The sequence below is a fragment of the Prionailurus viverrinus genome, chromosome A1 (genome assembly GCF_022837055.1).
Source record: "Prionailurus viverrinus isolate Anna chromosome A1, UM_Priviv_1.0, whole genome shotgun sequence".
Classification (NCBI taxonomy): domain Eukaryota; kingdom Metazoa; phylum Chordata; class Mammalia; order Carnivora; family Felidae; genus Prionailurus; species Prionailurus viverrinus.
Genome location: NC_062561.1, coordinates 18,121,524 through 18,145,831, shown reverse-complemented (window position 1 = coordinate 18,145,831; position 24,308 = coordinate 18,121,524). Strand labels below are relative to the sequence as shown.

General features: G+C 40.3%; 1 protein-coding gene across 2 annotated transcripts in view; it reads right to left on the bottom strand.

Moving 5' to 3' along the window:
- COG6 (component of oligomeric golgi complex 6) overlaps nucleotides 1-24,308 on the bottom strand; it is a 131,226-nt gene that overhangs the window by 6,572 nt on the left and 100,346 nt on the right. The gene's annotated exons all lie outside the window — the stretch shown is intronic.

Here is a 24,308-nt window from a genome sequence, read left to right as displayed (position 1 = left end):
CTGTGACTGGCTTCTTTCACTAGGCGTAATGTCTTCAAGATTCTTCCATGTTGTAGCATGTGTTAGAAATTTTTTTTTTCCTCTTTAAGGCTGAATAATATTTTGTCGTATGTGGAGATCACATTTCGTTGATCTCTGGGTGGCTTCCCCTTTGGCTATTGTACATAATCACCTGATTGTACAGATTTTCTTTCTTTTGCATATATACTAGGTGGAATTATCGGACCACATGGTAATTCTATGTTTAGTTTTTCAAAGAATCACCGTAATTTTCCCAACAGATCCACCTTATCCCCTTCCACCAGCAATGCACAAGGGTTCCACTTGCTCAACAAGTTTACCAGCACTTACCTTCTGTTTTCTGAGGAATGGCCAATCTAATGGGTATGAAGTTGTATTTCATTGCGATTTTGATTTGCATTTACCTAATAATTAGTGATGTTGACTATGTTTTTGTGTGCTTATTGGCCATTTCCATTTCTTCTTTGGGGTGATATCCATTTAAGCCCGAGGTGCGGTTTTCAATTGTTTTGTTGTTGAGTTGTGAAAATTTTTATGTATCCTGGATAACAATCATTTATCAGACATGATTTGCAAATATTTTCTCCCATTCTGTGGGTTCCCTGGTGTCTTCTGATGCACAAAATTTTAATTCTAAGAAGTCCAACTTATTTTTTTTATTTTGCTGTCCGGTTTTTGGCATGATATCCAAGAAATCCTTGCCAAATCCAAAGACACAAAGCTTTTCTTCCACCTTTTCTATGAGTTTTATGCTTTTAGGTCTTGTATTTAAACCCATTTGCAGTTAATTTTTATGTATGGTATAAAGTAAGTGTCTAACTTCATTCATTTGTGTGTAGGTATACGGTTTTCCCAACACCACTTGTTGAAAAGACTGTCTTTTCGCTATTGAATGACTTTTTCATCCTTGTTGAAAATCATTGGACCCTACATGCCAGGATTTACTTCTGGGCTCTCTATTATATTCCATCGGTCCATTTGTCTATCATTATGACAGTTTTATGCTATTTTTATTGCTGTAGCATTGTAGTAAATTTTGAAATCAGGAAGTGTGACACCTCCAGCTTTGTTCTTTTTCAAGATTGTTTGACTATTTCGGGGTCCCTTGAGATTTCATATGAATTCTAGAATAGATTTTTCTATCTTTGCAAAAAGCATCCTAGGGATTTTGGTAGGGATTGGAGATTGCTTGGGGTCGTAATAATATCTTAACAATATTGCCTTCCAATCCATGAACACAGGATGCCTTTCCATTTAGTGATGTCTCTAATCTCTTTCAGCAATGTTTTGTAGTTTTCAGTGTACAAGTCTTTTGCCTTTTTTGGCTAAGTTTATTCTCCAGTAATTTATTCTTTTTGATGCTATTTTATTTATTTATTTTTTTTTTTTTTAAATTTTTTTTTTCAACGTTTATTTATTTTTGGGACAGAGAGAGACAGAGCATGAACGGGGGAAGGGCAGAGAGAGAGGGAGACACAGAATCGGAAACAGGCTCCAGGCTCTGAGCCATCAGCCCAGAGCCCGACGCGGGTCTCGAACTCACAGACCGCAAGATCGTGACCTGGCTGAAGTCGGACGCTTAACCGACTGCGCCACCCAGGCGCCCCTTTTTGATGCTATTTTAAATGGAATTGTATTTCTTAAATTTCTTACTCAGATTATTCATTGTTAGTATATACAAATGCAACTGATTATCACATTTTCATTTTGCATCTGGAAACTTTGATAAATTTGTTTAGTAGTTCTAACAACTTTTTGTGGACTCTTTCTTTACGACGTCTTTATCGTGCTTTGATATCAAGATAATGATGGCGTCAGAAAATGAATTAGGAATCGTTCCCTCCTCTCCAATTATTTGAAAGAGTTTGCGAAGGACTGGTGTTAATTCTTGAAATATTTGGTAGAACTCATTAGTGAAGCCATCTGGTCCTGGGGTTTTCATGTAGGTGAGGTTTTTGATTACCGATTCAATCTATTTACCGGTTTAGGTCTACTCAAAATTTCTGTTTCTTCACAATTCAGTCTTGGTAGGTTGTATTTTTCTAGGAATTTTCAATTTCATAAAGGTTATTCAATTTGTTGGCATACAGTTGTTCATAATATTTGTAATTCTTTTTTACTTTTCTAAACTCTATAGTAATATCCCCTTTCATTTCTGACTTTAATTATTTAAGCCTTCTCTATTTTTTTTCTTAGGCAGTCTAGCAAAAAGACTGCCATTTTTGTCAATCTTTTCAAGAACTAACTCTTGGTTTCATTGATTTTTCTCTTCTGTTTTCCTACTCTCTGTTTTGTCTCTGCTTTAATTTCTACGACTTCCTTCTTTCTATGAGCTTTGGAATTAGTTTACTCTTCTTTTTCTAGTTCCTTAAGGTATAAAGTTAGGTTTCTGACTTGAGACTTTCTTCTTCTTTAATGTATTTACAGCTACAGATTTTCCCTTTAGAGTTGCTTTTGCTGCAGCCCATAACTTTTGGTATCCTTTTTTGCATTTTTATTTGTCTCAAGATATTTTCTTATCCCCTTTGTAATTTCTTCTTTGACCCATTTATTGTTTAAAGGTGTGTTGTTTGATTTCCGTATGTTGATGAATTTTTTAGTTTTTCTTCTGCTGTTGATTTCTAGTTTCATTCTATCAGGATCAGAAAAGATACGGCACCTGGGTGGCTCAGTCCATTGAGCGTCTGACTTGTGATTTTGGCTCAGGTCACGATCCCAGGGTTATGGGATTGAGCCTCATGTGGCGCTCTGTGCTGAGAGTGGAGCCTGCTTGGGATTCTCTCTCTTTCCCTCTCTCTCTCTCTGCCCTTCTTCCCCGCCCCCCCCCCGAAATAAAAAAAAAAGAAAGAAAAGATACTTGGTATGATTTCAATCTTTTACATTTCTTAAGAGTTATTTTGTAGTCCACAATATTATCTATCCTGGAAAATAATCCTTGTGCAATTGAAAAAAAAATATGCACATTCTGTTGTCATTGGGTGGAGTGTTCTGTACATTTCTATTAGGTCTAATTGGTCTACATGATGAGTCATTTTTCTCTTACTGCTTTCAACACTCTCTGTCTCTGGCTTTTGACAGTTTGATTATGTCTCCATTTGGGTCTCTTTGGGTTTATCCTCCATGAATTTCACTGAGATTCTTGGATTAGTATATCTATGTCTTTTCTCGAACTTGAGAAGTTTTCAGCCACTGATTTTTAAAATAATCTCTTTGTCCCTTTCTCTCTCATTCTCTCTCTCTCTCTCCTTCTGTGGTTCCTATATGTATATATTCACCTTTTTGAATGGTATTCTGTAAGTCCCTTGGGCTCTGTTCACTTTTCTTCATTCTTTTTCCCCTTACTCCTGAGATTTGATTATTTCAAATGACTTGTCTTCTTCATATTTGATGACTCATACTTATGCCTGTTTGTCTTTGTACCAGCCTAGTGAATTTTCCAATTGTTTTCCTAATTTCCTTCAGTTCCTTGAACATACTTAAGATAGCTGTTAAGTCTGAACCATGAACTTCTTAAAAAACTGCTTTTGGAAATTGTGTCCTTTTGAATGGGTCATGTCTCCCTGTTTCTTAGCATGCCTGTGAGCTTCTGTTGAAAATTAGGCATTTGCAAAACCAGCTACCTTTCCCAGTCTTTGCAGACTTTGTCATGGGAGACCTTTACTGATTTGCAGCCCCTGAGCCTTGATATCAGTGTAGGGCGATAGCTTCAGTCCTTCAGGCCTTTTCTAAGCATGCATCTTGTCTGGATCTGTGTGTGTATTCTTTTTTTCCTGTTATATAAACTCTACTAAATAAATCAAATAACGACCTATAGTCTTCTAATTCACTTAAAGATGCACTTATTAGGATCCTAATATATATATATATGTTAGGCTACATGTGCATGTTAGATGCCCAGACCCTTTCATTAAAAATGTATGATTAAGGGGCGCCTGGGTGGCGCAGTCGGTTAAGCGTCCGACTTCAGCCAGGTCACGATCTCGCAGTCCGTGAGTTCGAGCCCCGCGTCAGGCTCTGGGCTGATGGCTCAGAGCTTGGAGCCTGTTTCCGATTCTGTGTCTCCCTCTCTCTCTGCCCCTCCCCCGTTCATGCTCTGTCTCTCTCTGTCCCAAAAATAAATAAACATTGAAAAAAAAAAATTTAAAAAAAAATGTATGATTAAGGCTTTGGTTGTCAACTCTTAGAGTTTTTAAAAAATACCAGTTTGAGCCCCATCCAAATCAATTTAGTATCTCTGGAAGTTAATATTGTTTTCAAATCTCAATGGATGTTTCTAATGTGCAGCTACGATTGAAAACCATTGGGTTAAGAAGGCAGGATATAAATAACAGAAGCCCAAAGTAGAAGAAGTGTGTACAGAGGGTCACTATTGCTTGGTAGTAGCAGATGGGCCAGGTTGGACTCTTCGCACTGGTAACTAGCTATATGATCTTGCATGATGTGCTTATCCTCTCTCATCTTCAATTTCCTTACACTGGAAATTAAACTTCCGGGAATTGGGTTAATAACGGTCCCATTGTGATAGAGTTGTTCCGAGGATTAAATGAAGTAAGGCATGGAAAACACAACTCCTGGCACCTGGTAAAAGTTCATTAAATTATTATAGCAGCATTAATCGCACTGCAGAATATCACCAGACAAGGTGTGAATGAAGCAAGTCTTGCAGGATGGAAGGTAGGGTGGAAACATTTCATTTGAACATTGGAGGAAGATAAGATTAATTCGAAGGCAGTTACAACTCTACTGCCCCCTACATAAATCCGCGTAACACAGTGCAGGAGTGTGAGTCAATAGAATGTTTTTGTTTTCGTGTTTGTTTCCTTAATCCTTGATGGAGAAAAGGACCCAACCTAGTAGATTTGGCTGAACAGAAAGGGTTTTTGGCTACTGTTGATGGATTCTGAAAGGGTTTATTGATCTCTAACACTAGACCTTTCACGTCTTGAGAAAAGGGCTCCCCTGAAACGATGACAAGCCAGGCTGGCTATACTGCATAAACAGTCCAGTTTACTATTAGTATATAAACATTGCTTTGGCATTAATATAGAAAATATGAATCAGAGGGTCCTATTCATAAATGAAATATTTGGATAAGAAGTGAAGCCACCACAGCGTTAATTTGTCTGTAAAGTCAAAAAGAAACAAGAAGAATAAATAGAAAAGTTAGTGTCAGCATCAGGTAATACTTCGGATATATGGCAATTACCTGGTTAATTTAGTCAGTGTGGAAAAATTCAGAACTCTTCCAAATTGGCTATTCATGTTGACTGAAGTATTCAGACAATTAACAAATCTCTGCTTTGTGTTAGGCAGAAAGAAGGTTAATGTTCAAAATGTGTAACAAAATGGTAGAGTACAAAACTCAACAATCAGAACAAATACTTGCCCAATCAGATCCGATGTGATCTGTAAATATGTGTTTCATCTGTACCTGCGTGTACTCACTAACTGTCAGCTGTGGGGTAAGACCATCTCTTGTCTCTTTTTTCCTACCACTCCTCCATGAAAATTGATTCTTCAAGATGTTTTACCTAAAATTTTAATGATCCCAGCTGCCTCTCTGCACTCATCAGTTTAACCACTTAGCAACAACAAAAATTTCTCCATTTTTTGTTGCAGAGATATCTAAGAGATGAAGAAAGAATTTTTAAAATTATTACTGTTAATGCACTGGTCTTTTCAAAATAGATCATTTAAAATACCATTGGAGTTGTACAAAAACAGCAGAGTAAAACAACAAGGAGAAGAAACAAAAATGCAAGCTCCATCGATGGCAAACCAGGAAGTATATCTAATCATGAATATAGTACAGAAGAAAAGTTGACAACAGCAGTAAAGATAAAGATACCAAGAAGAAATGCTCATAGCTGCAGACGTCAGAGAATCAACAGAGTAGTGTTCTCTGGGGTTTGTCCCTTAGAGGGTCAAAACCAACCATCTCTTGTTTGAAACAAGAAGCATAGATACTCTTGGCAGCTTCGGGAAGCTCGGAATGAGGAATCACAGAGACAAGCCACTTTGCAAGAAACAGTCTGTCAGTGAGACTAGGAAGCAGATTCTGAGTTCAGTTGATAGAGAGATATAAGATTTTAGTAACTCATTCACAAACACACCCAACCCCAGATATTAAGAATTCCTACTAGCCTGAAACATGGCACTGATTTTCTTTCACATAAACTTACTACGAATAGCTGGGCCAGAAAGAATTTATCTTCTTCAAATATACCATAAAGGGGTTAAGGGATTAAATAGAAATTTAACATGTACAGAAAGCACTTACATTTAACAAATGAGAATTTTAACTAAAGACATTGCTGCCAAATTTTTAAATCTTCAAGAAGCAACCACTTCTCTAAACCAAGAGCACAGAGCAGAAATGTGAGAGCTCAGAGAAGGACTAAAGTTCCTAAAGAAGGGAAAACTTAATAGAAATGGAAAATGCTTATTGATATAAAATTTTTTTAACTTTCCAGAATTAAGTGAAGATTTGATTCCACAAATTAAGGTGATATATGCCCCATGAAAAACTGATGTAGAAGAATCCATGTTGAGACAGCCTAGTAAAATTATTGATTTCAGAAATAAAATATCCAGTCACCTATAGTAGAGGGAAAAAACTCATGCTGCTCTCATATGATTTTGTTACTATATTCACTGCTTAAGGACAGTCAGCAAGGTCTACGAAGTCCTCAATGAAAGACAGTGACCTATGAATTTTATCCTTAGAAAGAGGAGCCTCGTCCTAGTTTATTCAGGGTGACCTTAGTTTTTCCACAGTAAATCTTACATTCCAGGAAGCCTCTCAGTCCCAGGCAAGACCTTCATTTTAAGTGTCCAGGCAATACTTATTACAATGCTATGTATTAGGCAACAATGAGAAGATCTATTAATTTCAACATGGAGAAATAATACAGAGAACATTCTCTGAATACAAGAAATAAATCTAGAAGTTAATACAAACACTAAAAAATAGAAAAATCTCTGCCACTTGCCAGTTAGAAAGGGAAAGTCAAAATGTGAATCGCAGAATATTTAGAAAATAAAGACATAAAAACACCATACAGAAAACCTATTACTTACTCATAGGTAAAATAGGAAAAATTTTAAAATAATAATTTAACAACTCTCATAAACATAGATGCAAAAACATTTAATAAAATATTGGTGAATGGCATTTTATAATATATACATCAGAACCAAAGTAGAATTTATCTCAGGATTGTAAAATTGGCTTCAGATTTAAAAATCAACCAATGTGAGCTCATTTTAAAGTGCAGGGGTGCCTGGGTGGCTCAGTCAGTTAAGTGTCCAAGTTGGTTTCGGCTCAGGTCATGATCTTGCAGTTCAGTTTGTGAGATTGAGCCCCAGTTTGGGGTCTGTGCCCTCCTCGGCTCACAAGGGCACACACACTTGTGCATGTGCTCTCTCTCTTTCTCAAAAATAAATAAATAAACATTTAAAACACAAAATAAAAGTCCAAAATTCACTGGACAAAATTCAACACCCATTCAAGATTAAACCAATAAACAGAATGGCTCTTAGCAAACTAAGACCTTAAGAAGTTAACTTCCTTAATTGCTCAGTCTGATAAAGGATGTTCATCAAAAACCCACAGCTAACGTCACACCTAGTAGGAAATTTCAAAACATTTTTTCCCATAATATTGAGAACAAGGCAAGGATCTCCACTCTCACCATTTTGATTCAATTTTGTACTAGTGGTCCTAAATGTTTACAATACAACAGACAGACAAAGACATAACACCAGAAAGGAAGAAGAAAAACTAACTGTATTTTCAGGTGGCATTGTTTGCACAGAAAATGCTTAGAAATCTATAAAACTATGACTAAAGTGACAACATTAAAAATTACTTTTAATCAGAAAATAAGGTAAGATAAAATTCCATTTATAATAACACCAAAGGAAAACTGCATAAAATACTTAGGAACAAATTTACAGAAGGCAAGCAAGGCCTCTACATCAAAAACTACAAAAAAAAAAAAAATTGCTGAGAGAAGGTAACAGCGGATAAAAGACTTGAACATATGCTTACCATGAAAGATACATAAGCGATCAGGAAGTAAACGAAAAGTCCTCAACATTATTAGTCATCAGGGGGTGCAAATTAAAACAAAATGAGGTAACATTACTTCCTACCAGAATAACCAAAATTAAAAACACTGACCACAGCAAATGTTAGTAAGGAAGGATGTAGAACTGAACTTTTCATATTTTATTGGTGAGAATATGGTAAATCTACTTTGGAAGAATTTCTGACACCGTCTTGTACTACGAAGCAAGTGCCTACGTTATGACCCAAGAATCCCATTCCTAAGTATTGACTTAGGAAAAAAGAGAACTTACATCCACAGAAAGACTTCGACTACAATTTTCAGGGTAGCTTTATTCACAACAGCCCCCCACCAGGAAAAGCTCAGGTGTCTGGTGAAAATGGGATATTTATACAATGGTGTACTACTAATCAATAGCAAGGGGAAAACTACTGACACGTGAACTGATACAGATAAATCTCAAAGACATGCTGAGTAAAAGAAACCATATACAAAAGCATGTATACCCTATGATCACATTTGTATCAAGTTCTAAAATAGGCAAAACTAGTCTATGCTGTAAAAAAAAAAAAATCAGAATAGCATTTGTCTCTGGAAGGGGTGGAAGATGGGGATTAACGTGGAGAGGTAGGAGAGGAAATTCTGGGGCTATGTTAATGTTCTATAACTTGATAGGTTTCAGTCACACATTTGCATACATTTGTCTAACCCCAGCAAATGTACACTTAAGATGTTTGCATTTCGTTGTATGTAAATCTATACCAAAAGGAAAAATTGTAGCAAATATTTAACTATTTTATATATGTATGTGAAATAAAGGAAGTGAATTGATCCCTGCGATTTACTTTGAAGTGAGTCAACAAAGTAAGATAGATAGCTGGACAGATTGACAGATAAATATAGTATTATATTATCAAATGAGCATCGTAAAATGTTATTGGTAGAATCTACAAAATGAATAAATCCCTGTGTTCCCCGTAAAACGATTTCAACTTTGTTTTGTTTAAAATTTTTCACAGTAAAATGTTAAAAAAAATTATCTCAAGAAGCTAGAAAGTATATGGCAAAAGTAAAACAACCAGATTTGGTAAGTAGGAAAATTGAAATTGATCATTTCAAAACAGAAAGATGACCAAGGTAAAAAATTCCAGAGCTACTTCTTTAAAATAAAATAAAATGAGTAGATTACCTAATTTAATACAGAAAATATGTATAGAATATACGTGTATTTCTACACATAAATATATATATTTATACAAATATATATTTATTTACAAAATAAAAAGTAAAAATAAAATAAAAAAATTAAAAAACACACAAAATAAAAAGTAATAGAAAATTATTATAGAGACTTCAACAGAATCATAAGAGAATACTTCAACTCTCTGCAAATCAATTTTGAAACTGAGATGTAATGCATAGTTGTTTATTAAAATAAAAATTTCCAAAAATGACACTAAGAGAGATAGAAACTTAATTAATTTAAAAATGTTTCCATTATCTTATTCAACGTTTTTATGTGGTCTCTAATGAGAAGGTATTTTCAGATATATAATCTACTATATTTTCGTAAGTAGTAGACTATAAAAGTTTCTCGCAAAGCTAAACTATAAAAATTCCACAAAGGTAATATTCCACAAAAGGAGATCCACAGCCCATGCTCACTTACGAACATTGTTGCAAAACATTCAGTAAAAGTAAACAGAGTCCTCCAGTAATTCCTCCATAATTCAATATTAGGAAATCTATTCCTATATTACCATAGATCATCATATTAATTAGTTAAGAGAGAAAATTTATTTTATCCTCTCCATAGATATTTAAAGGCCTTAATACAATGTAATATCTATTCTGGATAAAAAATGTTAAATACTAAATACTAAAAGTAGGTACCTCATAACATGAATTACACACACTTACACCTGTATTTAATGTCTACTTAAATATAGATGTAGTATTTGTCTGGATCCAGAGAGGAAGAGAAAATGAGAGGGAGGATGTATGCACGCATGTATGTACATACGCACATATGCGTGTACATATGTACATATGTATACCAGCCTTCTGCTAAAGCATTATCTTTACAATCTGGAGCAAAATAGGATGTTTCTTGCCAGAAATTTTGTTTATATTGTCTCATAGCTACTAGTATCTGTGATAGACAATAAAAATAATAGAGGTATAAAATTTGAGGCAAAATTATTTTTAATTATTATTATTAAAATTATTACTTGATGGGGCGCCTGGGTGGCTCAGTGGGTTGAACGTCCGACTTCGGCTCAGGTCATGACCTCACAGCTCGTGAGTTCGAGCCCCGCGTCAGGCTCCATGCTGAGTCTGCTTCTGCTTCTGTGTCTCCCTCTCTCTCTGCCCCTAACCCACTCGCATTCTGTCTCTGTCTCTCTCAAAAATAAATAAACATTAAAAAAAATTTTTTTAATAAAATAAAATTATTACTTGTCATGATTGCTTCTCTGGAAACTGTTGTTATCTCTGGAACACTTAAAGATTCAACTAAAAGTATATCATAAATAATAAGAAAATTCAGTAAAATAGCTGAGTGAAAAAATAATAGTCTTCATATATACAAACCACAACCAGGTAGGTGATATATTAACAAAAAGTAACTACAAATAAGCCTATTCCTTAAAATGCTACTGAGGAGCATAACCAAAAATTTAAATATGGACAAACAGTCAAATCGTAAATAGAAAGAGTCAATATTACAAAGATTTCAATTCTCTCGAAGTCAATATATGTGAATTTCACTTATTCACAACAAAAATAAAAACATTTTTAATAACACAAGCTAATCCTTAGTTCATGAAAAATTTCTGAAGGAGAAAAATAATGAGAAGGAGGAAAACCTGGCAGATATTAAAACATATTAAAAAGCTACATTAATTAACAAGTCAATCAATAGATTCATGAATACTAGATTCATGATTCATGAATAATCAAAAGAACAAGGGGGGGAAAAAAGGCCAGAAATAATATGTAGAGAAACAATAATAGCTGTTGTTATTTAGAGTTTATTACATGCCAGGAATATTCTAAGCCCTGTACAATATTTGCCTTGCATTATGTTTTCAATAATCCCATGAAATTGTTTTTATTCTCACTCATTGGATGAGGAAATTGAGGCAAAGAGATTAAATAATTTGTTCAAGTTCAAACCATTAGTGGAAGAGCTAAGGTTAAAACCCAGACAGACTGCAGAGGGTATATTCTCCAATGTTGTGTTTTACTACCTAAACGCATGGACGAGTCGAATAGATGATAAAAGTATACTTCAAAGCATTGGCGGAAAGGTAGATTATTCAACACATCATATCTGGTTAAAACATAAGGTTGGGTCCCTGTCTCATACCTATTGGGAAAATCAAAAACCAGGTAGGTAAAATATTTAATATTTAAATGATGAAAAATTAAAAATAAAAGACAAGTATATCATTGCAGCATTGCCTGTAATAACAAAATCAAAATATCCATTAAAAGATTGGATTATAAATTAGAGTAAATCTATACTGTGGAATACTATTCAGTCGTTTAAAATATTGGGCAGTATTACATACACAGCTAAGGAATATTATGCAAAATACATCCTGAGTATAGAAAGGAAGGAACAGAAAGAACACGGGGTACACATGACACTGTCATTTGTTTTCAGTGTTGTGTGTGAGTGGTCGGAGTGCACATGCGTGTATTCTCTGACGCGTGCACTAGAACCAGGGGCCAGCATCACCTTGGGAAAGAGAATCTGGATGGTAAGGTCATGGGGGAGAGACTACATTTTCACTGTATATCTTCTTGTGTCTTTAGAATATTTTACAGTATACTGTACATGTCATTACCTATTCATAAATAACAAATTTGAAAACCAACAGCTAACTATGCGGATATTTTAATCATCACCTGCATAACACTATCTCTGCCCATGGAAGCAAACAATCTTGGTGAAAACACAAAAGGAAATCATGAGGTTTAAGAGGAAAGCAAAGAATGGCAGAGAAGAAAATCGTTCGATGAGTGGCTCTTTAGGGCTGAATTTTCTTCAGGTCATTCTATCTTTTAGCAATCTACAAAAATGGAAGTCATTTAGAAAATAGCACACAATAAAGAGAACAATATCAACAACAACAACAACAATAATAACAACAACGAGTAACAACTAACACTGGATCGGTGCTTCCAGTTTGTCAGACAGCATTTTAAGGACTTCGTGTGTATTTTCCTCATTTAACCGCCTGCAGCAACCCTATGCGGTATATGTGCATATTATTGCCTGCATTTTTCCAAAGAGTAAATTCAAGTTTCCATTTGGTTCATTTCCATCAAATGAAGAATTGTAGAGCATAGTAGACAAGGGCAGATGACAAAACCATCTGGCCATGTTTCTACAAGCCAGGCCTCTGGGCAGAGTTTTCCAAGACATCACCTCCTCCCACACCTGGAACAGTTCCAGAAGCACAAGGTCCCACACAGGTCACCAAATGATGATGATGGCCCCTGGGGTGGCCTGACCCTGAGCAAGTGTCAACATTCAAAGACAATGTTGCTGATGGTGCAATTTCCTGCTTTGAATGCTCCACATTCCTGAGCTTGCACAGGGAAGGCTAATACAAAGATTTATCCCGGGGCGCATACCGAGTGCCATGTGGTGGGGGGCTTGTGAAGACGGAGAAGGCAGTTGGGCACTATGCTTACAGCTGACTGTTGCACGGTGATGGCAGGTGTCACCCAGGGAAAGCTTTAAGCATGACACTTGGAGAAAATCTCACTCCGTAATATCTTTTCTCCACACCTCTGTCCAAAGCGCCTGAAGTTCCACAAGAAAGCATTGCTGTCTGCTGTCTGCCAACGCCACTTTTTAAAAGAAAATCCAACAGAAAAAAAAAATATATATATATATATATACATATATATATATATATATATATTCTTTTTTTCCACTAAATAAAAAGTGAGTTATTTTAAAAGTACAAAGCATAGAGGTCAGTGTCAGATATCTGTTCTAAATTTCATTCTGCCTTTTCAGGACGCCATGCCATCAGGCAAGTTTACTTAATCTGAGTTTGTGTCCTCCTCTGCGAAATGGGGCTACCCATTCTCATTTCACACGGTTGTCGCAAGGATTCAACACAGACACACACACTCCACCAGATACAGAATCCAGTCAAATGCTAAAGCATTCAGTTAAATGTTCCACTAACATCAGTTTCCTCCTACACTTTCCTACCCAATTAACCCCGTCTTCTTGGCAGGCGATGCGAGAGCACGGTGCCGAAACCAGACCTGACTATCTTGCCTGGAACTGGCCTTTTGTGCAGGAACCACCCCGCGCCCTTTTGTTCGCTCCACTCCCCTGACCCCTGACCCAGTCTGCTCACCGCAGTTCATAGCGTGGTAAGCCAATCTCACAATGAAAAGGGACATTTCCTACCTTTGAAAAAAAATGGGCAGAGAACCAGCAGACTTGTGGTGCCTTCCATTTCCCATATGTAAATTTCTCAAAATACTTTCCAGTAAGCCATCTCTTAGGGCTCATAACGTGATTAATAACGTTGTGTCTCGCTCACTTTTAGTATTTCAGATAGGATAGTGTCTTAGGAATGTATAGTTGTTGAATTATGAAAGGGAGGTGGTCTGATCTGTCTTCTTCCTACTCACACGCATGCTAGAATCTCACAGGGACTACGGGAATCAAGCGAGTGAGCCTTTAACAAGTAAACATTTGGCTTGAAATCCAGCAGTCAATTAATAGGACTCCTGTGGCTAAAATCCAGTGTTGCCTTGGGGACCCGGAGACCTCAGATCAGCAGGACTAAAGACACTGGACACCTCAGGGTGACTCTACCTGGGAGCACTTTTAAAAATGCTTCTCAGGTTCACATTTGTCTGAAATTTCATCGCTGTAAAGCTGAATCTCACGAGAGCAAGTGTGATCGAGTAGGAGTTTCTCCCTGCAAAACCTGTTTCAGTGTCATTCACCCTAGTGGGGTGGTTGTGCTCTAGAAACGCGCTTCCTAAACTGGCCAGTCCTAACAGCCAGGTCTCCCCACCTCCCCTCGCCACCCATCACAGTGAACGCTATAGGCTCCTACCATCATCAGCAGAGCCACATGCCCTTTTCCAGGCTTCCATGCTTCTTCCATTCCATGCTAGACAAATTAAAACACGGGCAGGGCCTGTGTTCCAGCCACCCTCTTTATCTGCCTTCACATTCCTTCCTCTGCCCATTCATGCTGTTGCAGAGGTCTGGACCAGCTTCCTGTAATCTTGGAGGGGAAAATTTCTCCCTTTAGTGAGGGCTTCTGAGCCTGGTTGTTTTGGGTAACTGATTTCCTCCCCTCTCCTCACTTCTGTGCATATAGCTTCCTTTGCTCGGCCTGTTAACCCTCCTCCAATGGCGAGGAGTGTCTTCTAAGCCCTAGGATTTCAGTGTGCTCTTCTGTTTCCTGCTGTCCGAGTGCAGGATTTCCTGAGCCAGGGATATATACAGAGTGGAGGCACTGCTGGGCTCTATCCTGACCGCACCTCCTAGGGATCATCCTACTGTGTACAACACGTTATATTTATATCTCAGGGCATTGAGGTCAGTCCCTACTTTGATATATCATTTCCTTCATTCCCCAAAGCTGAGCAAAGTGGAAAATCCTTTCTCCTCAAGTACTTTAGCTCCTACCCTCTCCCTGATTTGATCTGGGAGTGGTCTTTCTTCCTCACTCCCTAAACTGAAGGATTTAATTAAAAGATAAATTAATAGCTAGAAAAGCAAAATGTTGCATCATGAGACGTAATCTTCCTGCTGAAATCTCTTCTGAGTATCCTAAATACTTAAAAGACTGAATATTTTGAAAATAAAAGGACTGGTAGGTATCCCTGAATTAGGGTCAATTCTCTGAGCCTTTTTATTTCTGACGGAGGAGGAGAAGTAGACACTTTTAACAATTTAAAATATGGATTGCATAAATAAGGAAACTTCTGAATAGTAATTAGAAAATGACCATAGAGATAGGTACTATTTTAAGTCTGGGAAGGTAACCTTTTCCAGTGGAGGTGCAAAGTCAAATACTACATTTCCACGTGGTTCTATAGCAGGAAAACCAGCCCCTTTACTTCCTGCCATCCCAACCTCTGGTTGCCCATCTCCTTACCATATGCCTGATATAGCCCAAAATTCCCAAGGGTTTTCTCGAATCCAAAGGCAATTCCCAGCTTTCCAGCCTTACAACTGGAGCAGGGACTCAGATGCACGCTCGAGGTCACCTTCAGCGCCGTTGCAAAGCCACTACGCTGCCACCAGATGGTCCCAAAAGGTCCTCCAGTGGCCGTGACAAAGTGTTTCGCAATTGGTCCCGACCAAGGCCGCAGGCCTGAGTGCAGGCCTCCGCTCCCAATGCCTCACCAGCTCATGCGGTTTGTCAAGCTCACTGTGCTCTGTCCAGTACGGTGCTCACCTAGAACTGCACACAACTGACATGGCACTCTCAAAGCCATTTTCTCAGGCACTTCCTCGGCCCTCAGAGTGCCCCTGGGGGTACCTCCCCAGCATAAATGTTCTGGAAGCTTCCCGAACCTTCAACAGCCAGCTCAGGGGAGGAGCCCCAGCAGAGGTTTCTCTTTCTCTTCCCTGGAGAATCTATTTTAGGAGCCTCACCGTTCTCCCCTGTCCCTTGGCCTTCGTTAAGAACATTGTCTTCATCCAGACAGGTTTCCTTAGCTTTGAATCTAAGAGAAAAGGGGTTGGAAACCTCTTTGTAGGCACGTGGACAACTGCTCTATGAATTGTTTTCTCACAGCTTTAGGTAAAGCCCTCGTTATCTGCAGCTTTGATTAACTTCCACTCAGTGAGAGGCCTGCTGTGTTCTAGGCCATGGACTCACTTTGTATCCAATATTTACACCCCCTGCTACAGGATCACGTCCAGTAAATACTGGCTGTTCGGACCTGGTGCCCAGAGGCCACCTTCTCCTTCCAGGTGGCTGTGGTCTCTTCCAGCTGCTGTTGGGAGTCTCCCCAGTAATCCAAGCGCCTACCCCCCCAGATCCAGACACTTATGTCTCACGGCCGTTCTAAGAAGCACCCTTGCCTGAAGACACTGCATCTGAGCCACTCTCTGCAGGTAAAGTCAGGTGAGCTGCACTCTGACCTCGGGAGACTGATGCTCACGGGTATCTCCTAGGAGTTCCATAAATACAGGCTCTAGGCTCACCATGAAGGTGATGGCAGTTTTTCCAGGGACAGCCTTCATGCCACCTTCCGAATGCTACATGCCCTGCCTGCAGTGGACCAGATTGCACCAGGCCTAAATCGAGCCATACTGCACCCACCTTGCTTCCCCACCCACCATGCTTCTGCTCCCCAGGCTGCATGCTGTTTGGGACCACCTCCAGCCCAGCCTCCACGTCCTCTAGGGCAGTATGAAAAATTACTTCACATGGCTTGAGGTTACCTGGATCTCCAAAGAAGTTCAAAAAGATAGGAATGAAAAACTCCTCTCCCTAAACTCAGAAGTTGAGTTTGTATATGAGAATTGAATCACGATTGTGTCTGGCTACTCGCGTCTCGGGGGGCACCCAGGTCCACAGGTAAATGGTGGTCGGATGTCCTGGGATCAAACTGAGACAGATTCTGGGTCATGTGCTGGTGTGGAGTCAGAGGCCAAATTGGGGACTGTATTTCATGATATCGAATATGTGATCACTTAGCGTTGGTTTGAATTGGGGAGTGTGATCTCAGAAGGCTGTGGGAGGCATTGTCCCTTTCAGTCTCGGGCACATGAGTAACACTGACAACTGCCACAATTGAGAAACAAAAAAGATAGGTCCTGACTCCACGAATTTTACACGAAACTCAGAAGACAGCAAAACAATTCTAAACTAAGATACTGTGTTCACTTACAGCATTAAGAGCAGAAAAAGGAAAGCTCAAACAAACATAGTCATCCAGTAATTGTAAAAGCCAGGCTTTTATACGTTGCTGAGCATCAATAAATTTCTAAATGATGCCATCTGACTAGTCCAATGGCCACCATGCTGTTGTCAATGAGGACAATTATTTCTGTCTGAGAAGTAAAGGTTTCCTAACAAAAGGCATAGGATTGAATGATACAGCTTTGTCTCCACCTGCAGGAAAGAGGAGACTGAATTCTTTCTTAAAGGTATTTGAAAATATGCAAGGCCTCTAGGATTACCACTAAAAATACCAGGTTTAATTAGCACGCAAGCTCTAACTATGCATTCTTCTCTAATAAAATAGTAATTGGATCAAAACAGAGTCAATTACAAGACATAATGGACGTGGACCACTATGCTTACTCTTATAACCTTTTGTTGAACTATAATATACATAGAGAAAAGTTCGCAAGCCTCAACGTAGAGCTGGATGAATTGTGACAAAGGAAACACACAGGTAATCATCGTCTAGATGAAGAAATGGGACATTAGCAGCCCCCAGAAACTCATTCACAACCTGCACTTAGTTTTGAAACCAGGATTGAAAACCGTAGTCTTTGACCTATCCGTCAGTACATCTAAGGGAGGAAGGAAGCCACAGGCTGCAGAAGGACTCTCGCCCCCTAAGCATCATGGTCCCGGCGCTGCCCCCGAAAAGGCCATCGCCAGCTCTGCCGTGATGGGGAGAAGGCAGCTCTCTTTCTCTGGCTCCTGTCTCCCACAGGGCTCCAGACAAGGTCAGCTCATGCTCCTGTTCAAGGATAGGTCTAGCCCTCGTTTTCATTAGGCTAAGTTCCCTTTATAGGACTCAGTCAGATGAAAATGAAGCAGAGTTTGTGAGCTGTCTTCACCAAAACCCGTCTGTCATGTATTCCTTGTGCCCACAGTACTCAGGGACCCAGATGAGAGTGGAGGTGGCCGCCCGTTACCACGATCAGCACGTCCAACATCGTACACCCATGCCAGGTAGGTCCTTGGCTTAAGGTCCAAGGTACACCTTCTAACAAAAAAGAAATCTGCATCTGATTCAGGTGATTCCGAGTGTCCTGTTGTCTAGTGTTTGAACCTAGTTTTTTACGCGTTGTCCTTGTTTCTGAGCACGTCCACCCCTGTTACTCCATCTCGGCTGGAGGCAGAAATCTGAAAACTTAGACTCTGACAGTACTCTGGGCTCTGAGGGAGAACAAGGTTTCTAGAAATACAAAGCATTTTGATTATTCTTAGGCTTTGCTATATAGTGGGAACTGTTTTTTTCTTTTACCATATATGTGCGGTTGCTTGTTTTGTGATCACAAAGTCTGTAAAATGTCTCCAGGCTCCATTTTAAAGGCAGTTAACAATCCCGTCTCCTACTGATTCAGCTGGGAAGAACCAATTCACGTTTTAATGTTAAGAACCCAAGGGAAAAGGAGACAAGATGAGAGGAAGACTAGAAGGGAAATGATAAAACTTAACGAAATAGAACGGGCTTCATTTTCTTTCCAGTTTTTAAAGTATATGTTAGTTTGTTAGACTGTTTCTAATATTTGTTAAAATCATTGTCAAAACATATTTGGACATTTGTCACTCAAAGAGTTAAGCCAGACTCCACGGGAGGGGAAGGGGGGGGGGGGGGGGGGACTTGGGAGGCTGGTGACCCTGCCAGGTGCTTTTGGTAAAAGGGAGGTAACAATGTGTCTAGTGGATATTGTGGGTACACTTCAGCCATTCAAACCCAGACAGAGGAAATGGGGGAATGGAGCTGGGGGGGGGGGGGGAGGGATGGGGCTTAGAAAATGAATAAAGAGAGAAAATGGCCCCAAACTCTCTGCTGTGGCTCTTCATGTGCTGAAAGCCTGCATTGTGTGAAGCTGTGAGTCAAAATAAGAAGGTTATTCAGTTATCACAGACTGCATCTGAAATATGAAATCGTTCTATTCCAGTCATTTAGCTTCTCATCCTACCCCCCCCCCCAAAAAAAGTCTTCCTCATTAGCTACCAGTTGTTTTTTTTTTTTTCTTCCGCACAAAGTCATTTCGTATTTTCAGGGAAAAAAATTAACTCTTTGAAACCTTTCTTCTCTAACCTGTCAAATGAATTCGTGCATTCCAGTGGACCGGGGTGAGTGTTTGGACCCAACGTGAAGTTTGCCAAAAGAGCCCTCCGACCCCCTGATAAGCATCTGAGCGTTGTGTGGGAGTAACCCTTACCACCACCCCCCACCCTTCGCTAAAACAAGCTTCCTTCTGCGTCTCTGTCCCCATCCCCCAGGTCCTTCACCACCGCCATCTATTTTCCTTGGATGAGAGCCTCGCAGTGAATAGGAAACATTTTTAAGAGAGGGGAGGAGGGGTTGTGAAAGAGATTTAGAGGCCAAATGGGGCCTTTGGAGGAAAAAAGAATTCAGAATCGCTGATATAACTCAATGGCATTCACTGCTGCAGAAAGTAATGAACGTTTTCCTTAGCAGCAGTTCATCTAGTGTCCTAGACTAATTGGAGACCATTTTCCAAGAAGAAAAGAAGGGTATGTGGTTCACAGCCACGCATCTGTGCACGGTGTGGAGAGCCACCCGCCTTGCCTTGTGCAGACTTTTGTGTGAGGAAAAGACCCCTCTTTGTTCCTCTGCCTGGTTCCTCGTGTGGCTTCTCTCGTAGGAAGAAACAAGGGGGAAATTAGATGGTTGGCAGTCCACTTTAAAGACGTACATTTTGTCTCAAAATTATGTGCTGCAGCTTGATCATAATATTCTGTGTCCGAATATCCTTAGACCTCCCGAAGAAGTAGAGTGCATATGAAATATCCAAACACTGATCCTGAAGCTGAGTCTTCTATCAAGTGAGCTGAAAATGTAATACCTTGAGAAACAATGGGGTGCCTTTTCTCATTTCTTCCATGTTAAGAAGGATACCCAATCAGAAATAGTAATTTTCACTTGTTGTATTAAAATCTCTAATACTACCTTTGAGTAGAAGGGACATTTCTTTCAGGGAAGGGTCAGTCAGCAGGGCGTGCATGCTGGGGGGTGATCTTTATGCTTCCCGGTGGTCTCGGCTTCCACGGAACCAGCCATCATGCTGTCTCATATATTCAAAAGCAAAGTTCTGAACTTTTAACTTTCATTTGGGTAGATATCAGTCCGTGGGGGTATTTGGACACCCTATCGAATTTCTTCTCTCTTTTTGAAGGCAATCTTTCTGGTTTAAGAGCTGAAACCATGAAGAGTGAGGAAAGATTTTCGTTTAGTTTGAACTCAATGCATTTGTAAGTAAAGAGTTCAAAACTCTCCTTATTCAACTTCCTGAATTTTTTTTTTTTTTTTTTGAATATCACTGTGAATTTTCACTGCAGCAGGTAGATATCTCTAAGATCCTACAGGAGTTAAAATTCATTCGTTGGCCGGCAGAAAGTTTTTTCCTATTTAGGGAATACTGTGAACTTGCTCATAGCAGGTACCTAATAAATATTTATTAATTTGATTTAATCTAGGATAATATCCCTGAGGACTATTTGGTAGCCAGATTCTTGAACATTCCTACAATATTTGTTTCTGATGGTTCAATTCTTAGAGGTGGAACTGAGGTGGGTGATTTTGAAATGATACTCATCTCTGGCTCCCTTTCTTATAACGTCAGAGACACAGCGGTCGGAGGTGACTTCAGGACAGAGTCCTGGATGCGTCCTCAGTCAGTGAAGCCACCCTAGGAATCTGAAAGGATCTATTCAAGGTTCTTGGATGGCTCCTGATGGCTCAGCTGAGATTTGTACCTCTGAGTTCGGCAGGACCCCCTGGTGCCATTTGATCTTCTTCATCTCCATGACACTGAACCGGAGAAGTCACATAGTCTGGCTGGCACCTTTCCAGACCACTTCCTCCAATGAGAAAAGAATAAGGAGGCTTTATAATAATGAAGAAAATACACTGCCTGTCTTGGGTCCCTAGCCCAGGCGAGAAGAGTACCTAGGTTCATCAGAGCCCAACAAGAGGGTGTGGAGATAACTCTGTTGCTTATAGGAATGACCGACCTCAGGGGAACCCATGGCTGATGCCAGCACGGATTGTTCTTGCCTCCAGATTAGCTCCATCATGGGCCAAAGAAGTCTGGGAAGAACTGGTGGCCAGCATAACAATTTCTAATACTCATCAAGCCCTAATCGTATATCCTGCACTGTTTTAAGGTCTACATTAATTCCTTTGATTCTTACAAGAACTCTATAAGGCTGATACTAAACTTCTTCCTCTTTTACTGATGAAGAAACTGGAGCAAAGAGATTTTAGGTAAGTTGCCCAAGGTTACACATTGTAATGGTGCAAAATTGTGTGAAAAGTCTTTGAAACTCTCTCTTTGAGAAGTGGAGTGTCAATCTCCTCCTCCCTTGATTTGAATCAGACTTAGGACCCAATCCTAGTGACTGGAACGTGCTGGAAGTGATGGCACCTCTCACCACACTAGGATAAAAGACGTTGCCCCTTCTATCTGGTTCTCCCTCGGATTGCTCACTCTGGGGGAAGTTGTTATCATGTCTTGAGGACTACAAAGCAGCCTGTAGAGAGGCCCACGGGGAGGACCGATTACCAGCACCAGGGTGCCCTCCATGTGCGTGAGCCACTCTGGAAGTGGGTTTTCCTGCCCCAGTCAAACCTTCTGATGACCGCAATCCATGACGGACCCTGAGCCCGAAATGTCCAGCTAAGCCACTTCTACATCTCTGAACTGTAGAAACTGTGACATAAACGTTTATTGTTTTAAACCACTCGGCTTGGGGTAATTTATTATGTATCAATAGATAACTAACGCACACAGTAATATCTAAGTGTCAGGGCCAAGATGCCAACCCAGAGGGTCTGAAAACAGTGCCCACAGTTTACCACCGTACCATTCTGCCTCTGTTGATACAAAGGAGATCGTTTGGTGAGCTTAGATTCTGAAAAAAAATGTTCAAGGAACACTTGGGTGGCTCAGTTGGTTAAGTGTCCAACTTTGGCTTAGGTCATGATCTCAGTTCATGAGTTTGAGCCCCACATCAGGCTCTCTGCTGTCAGGGCAGAGCCTGCTTCAGATCCTCTGTATCCCTCTCTCTCTGCCCCCCCCCCCCCGATTCTCTCTCTCTCTCAAGAATACATAAATAAGCTTTAAAAAAAATGTTCAATAATTGGAAGATTCTTTCTTCCCAGCTGTAAGAAATTCTAATGTGTTTCTAAACATTTAGAAATCCAATGACGGCAATGCACACATTAGCTACATAGTCACTCCTTTCCGTGGATATTGAATAAAGGTTGGTTGAGGCCTTTTGACCTATCCTGCCTTTTCTAGACTCCAGGCAGACACTATCTTTCTGTTAGCACTGTGCTTCAGACAAGCCTGTTAACACTATAATTAATCAGATTCCAGCTTATTCGCATGCCATTTCTAACCTATGGATACGCCACAGTCACCGTAACCAAATTAGATATGCGTCCAATCTATGGACCTCAAGTATTAGCTTTCTTTTTGTCACCTGTTACTTTTAGGCTGGGAGGAAAATATAAACAATTCGTCTCTTAGACAGGATCACTTCCGCATGTGGTTATTTCCCCGGTACACGTTCGTTGCTTAGGGCGGCTTGGGTGTCAGAAGGTTGACTCTCTGCTGCCACCTTGCGGACACAACAAACACTAGCGCCCACAGCGCTGGGCTTTGTACAGAGCGAATGCTCCGTCGGTGCCAGTTCTCTCTCTGCCAACACTCTCCACAGAAATTGTTAAACAGCTGTCAATAAATAACCATCATCTGACATAACGCCGCTGCTGGCAGCAAACATGCGTTCCCCCACTGCCCATTTTTCAGCATCGAGGTACTTGGAAGACCCGATCAGAGAATCAGAAGGCACTTGGTAACTAACGTCTTCATTTCTTAGAGTCAGGGAGACAGACAGCCTTAAGGACGGTCCAACCGGGAGGAGCTAACCCGACCCCGGGATCCTGACACTCATTGTCTCTCCCCAGGACAGAGGCCACAACACAGTCTCTCTGCTCCCCGTGGGTTTTCCACGTGGCCGCCAAGTCACTCACGCCTCTGCTTAAAACCCGGAGTCAAGTCCAGTTTTCCACCAGCTAATACCGGAGCTGTTCACAACCTGAGCCTGGCCTAGCTTATCTCTCAGCGATCTTCGTGGCTTTCGATTTAGTGACATTGAACTCCACGTACTGTCTGGAGCACCCCTCCTCTCCAGCTCCACACACCCTTCCTAACTCTGAGGATTCGGCCCGGAGCTTGTCTCCTCTGGAATATCATTGTCCCACTCCACCTCTGCCTTTGCCGCTCCCCCCCCCTTCACCACTAGAGTGACCCCTCGCCCTCCGGGCTCCAGCCGCACTCTGAAGACATGCCCCGTGTCCCGAGCTGCTGTGACCACATTATCTGTTTGAATGCTGGTCTCCTCCAGTGTGGTCTGAGCTCTTTGACGACCAGGGCAGGATTACGTCTAACTTTGCGTTCCTGGTACCTGACAAACAGTAGGTGCTTCATAAACGAGGTAATGTACATAAAATATTTAGCACGTCACCTGACAACAGCCAGTGGTCAATTCAGGTTGTTGTTGCAGTCATTGTTAATTTGCCGAATGAAACCAAAGGTTCTCACGTACCCACAGCCAAAAAAAGAAAGGATTGGCTTTCTTCTTGGTAGCAACTAAAGAGAGGAAGGCTGAATGAAAAGAAAGAACCATAAGACACGCGTAGAAAACAATGAAGAATCTAAAGACACTAGAGGGAAACAATGACCTAGGCTAAATAATATGAAGTTGGTGAGAAGATCAAACAAAGCAGGGGGAATTTGACGAACTTTCCTAGCCGGCCAGATAGTCTCCGCTAGGAGAGTGACTTTGAGGGAAGTGGTAAATTCCCTATAACCTGAGTCATTAAACACTAGACCAGATACACCACTTAAAAGCACACGGCAGCAGACATCGGGGAAGCCGCTGAGTTAGTGGGCTTTTTCGTCCTTTAATTTCCCCGATTCGCTCACAAAGTATTTATCATAAGGCTGCAAAACATTCTTTACATCTTTTCCCATTTGTTCACCTTCATTTTTCTGAGGGAAAGGTGCACGGTATTAATATTTACTTAGCCAACATCACCCAGCAAGGGGACTGTGCAAGCCCACAGTGGCTAATATTTAACAAGAACACAGAGACGGCCATTTTACTGGAAACATTTTTTGACACAACCTGATTATTTTGCTTTGGTCTGTATTGGGCAGGGGTGGGGGTGGGGGGGGTGGGGGAGAACCTTGGGGCA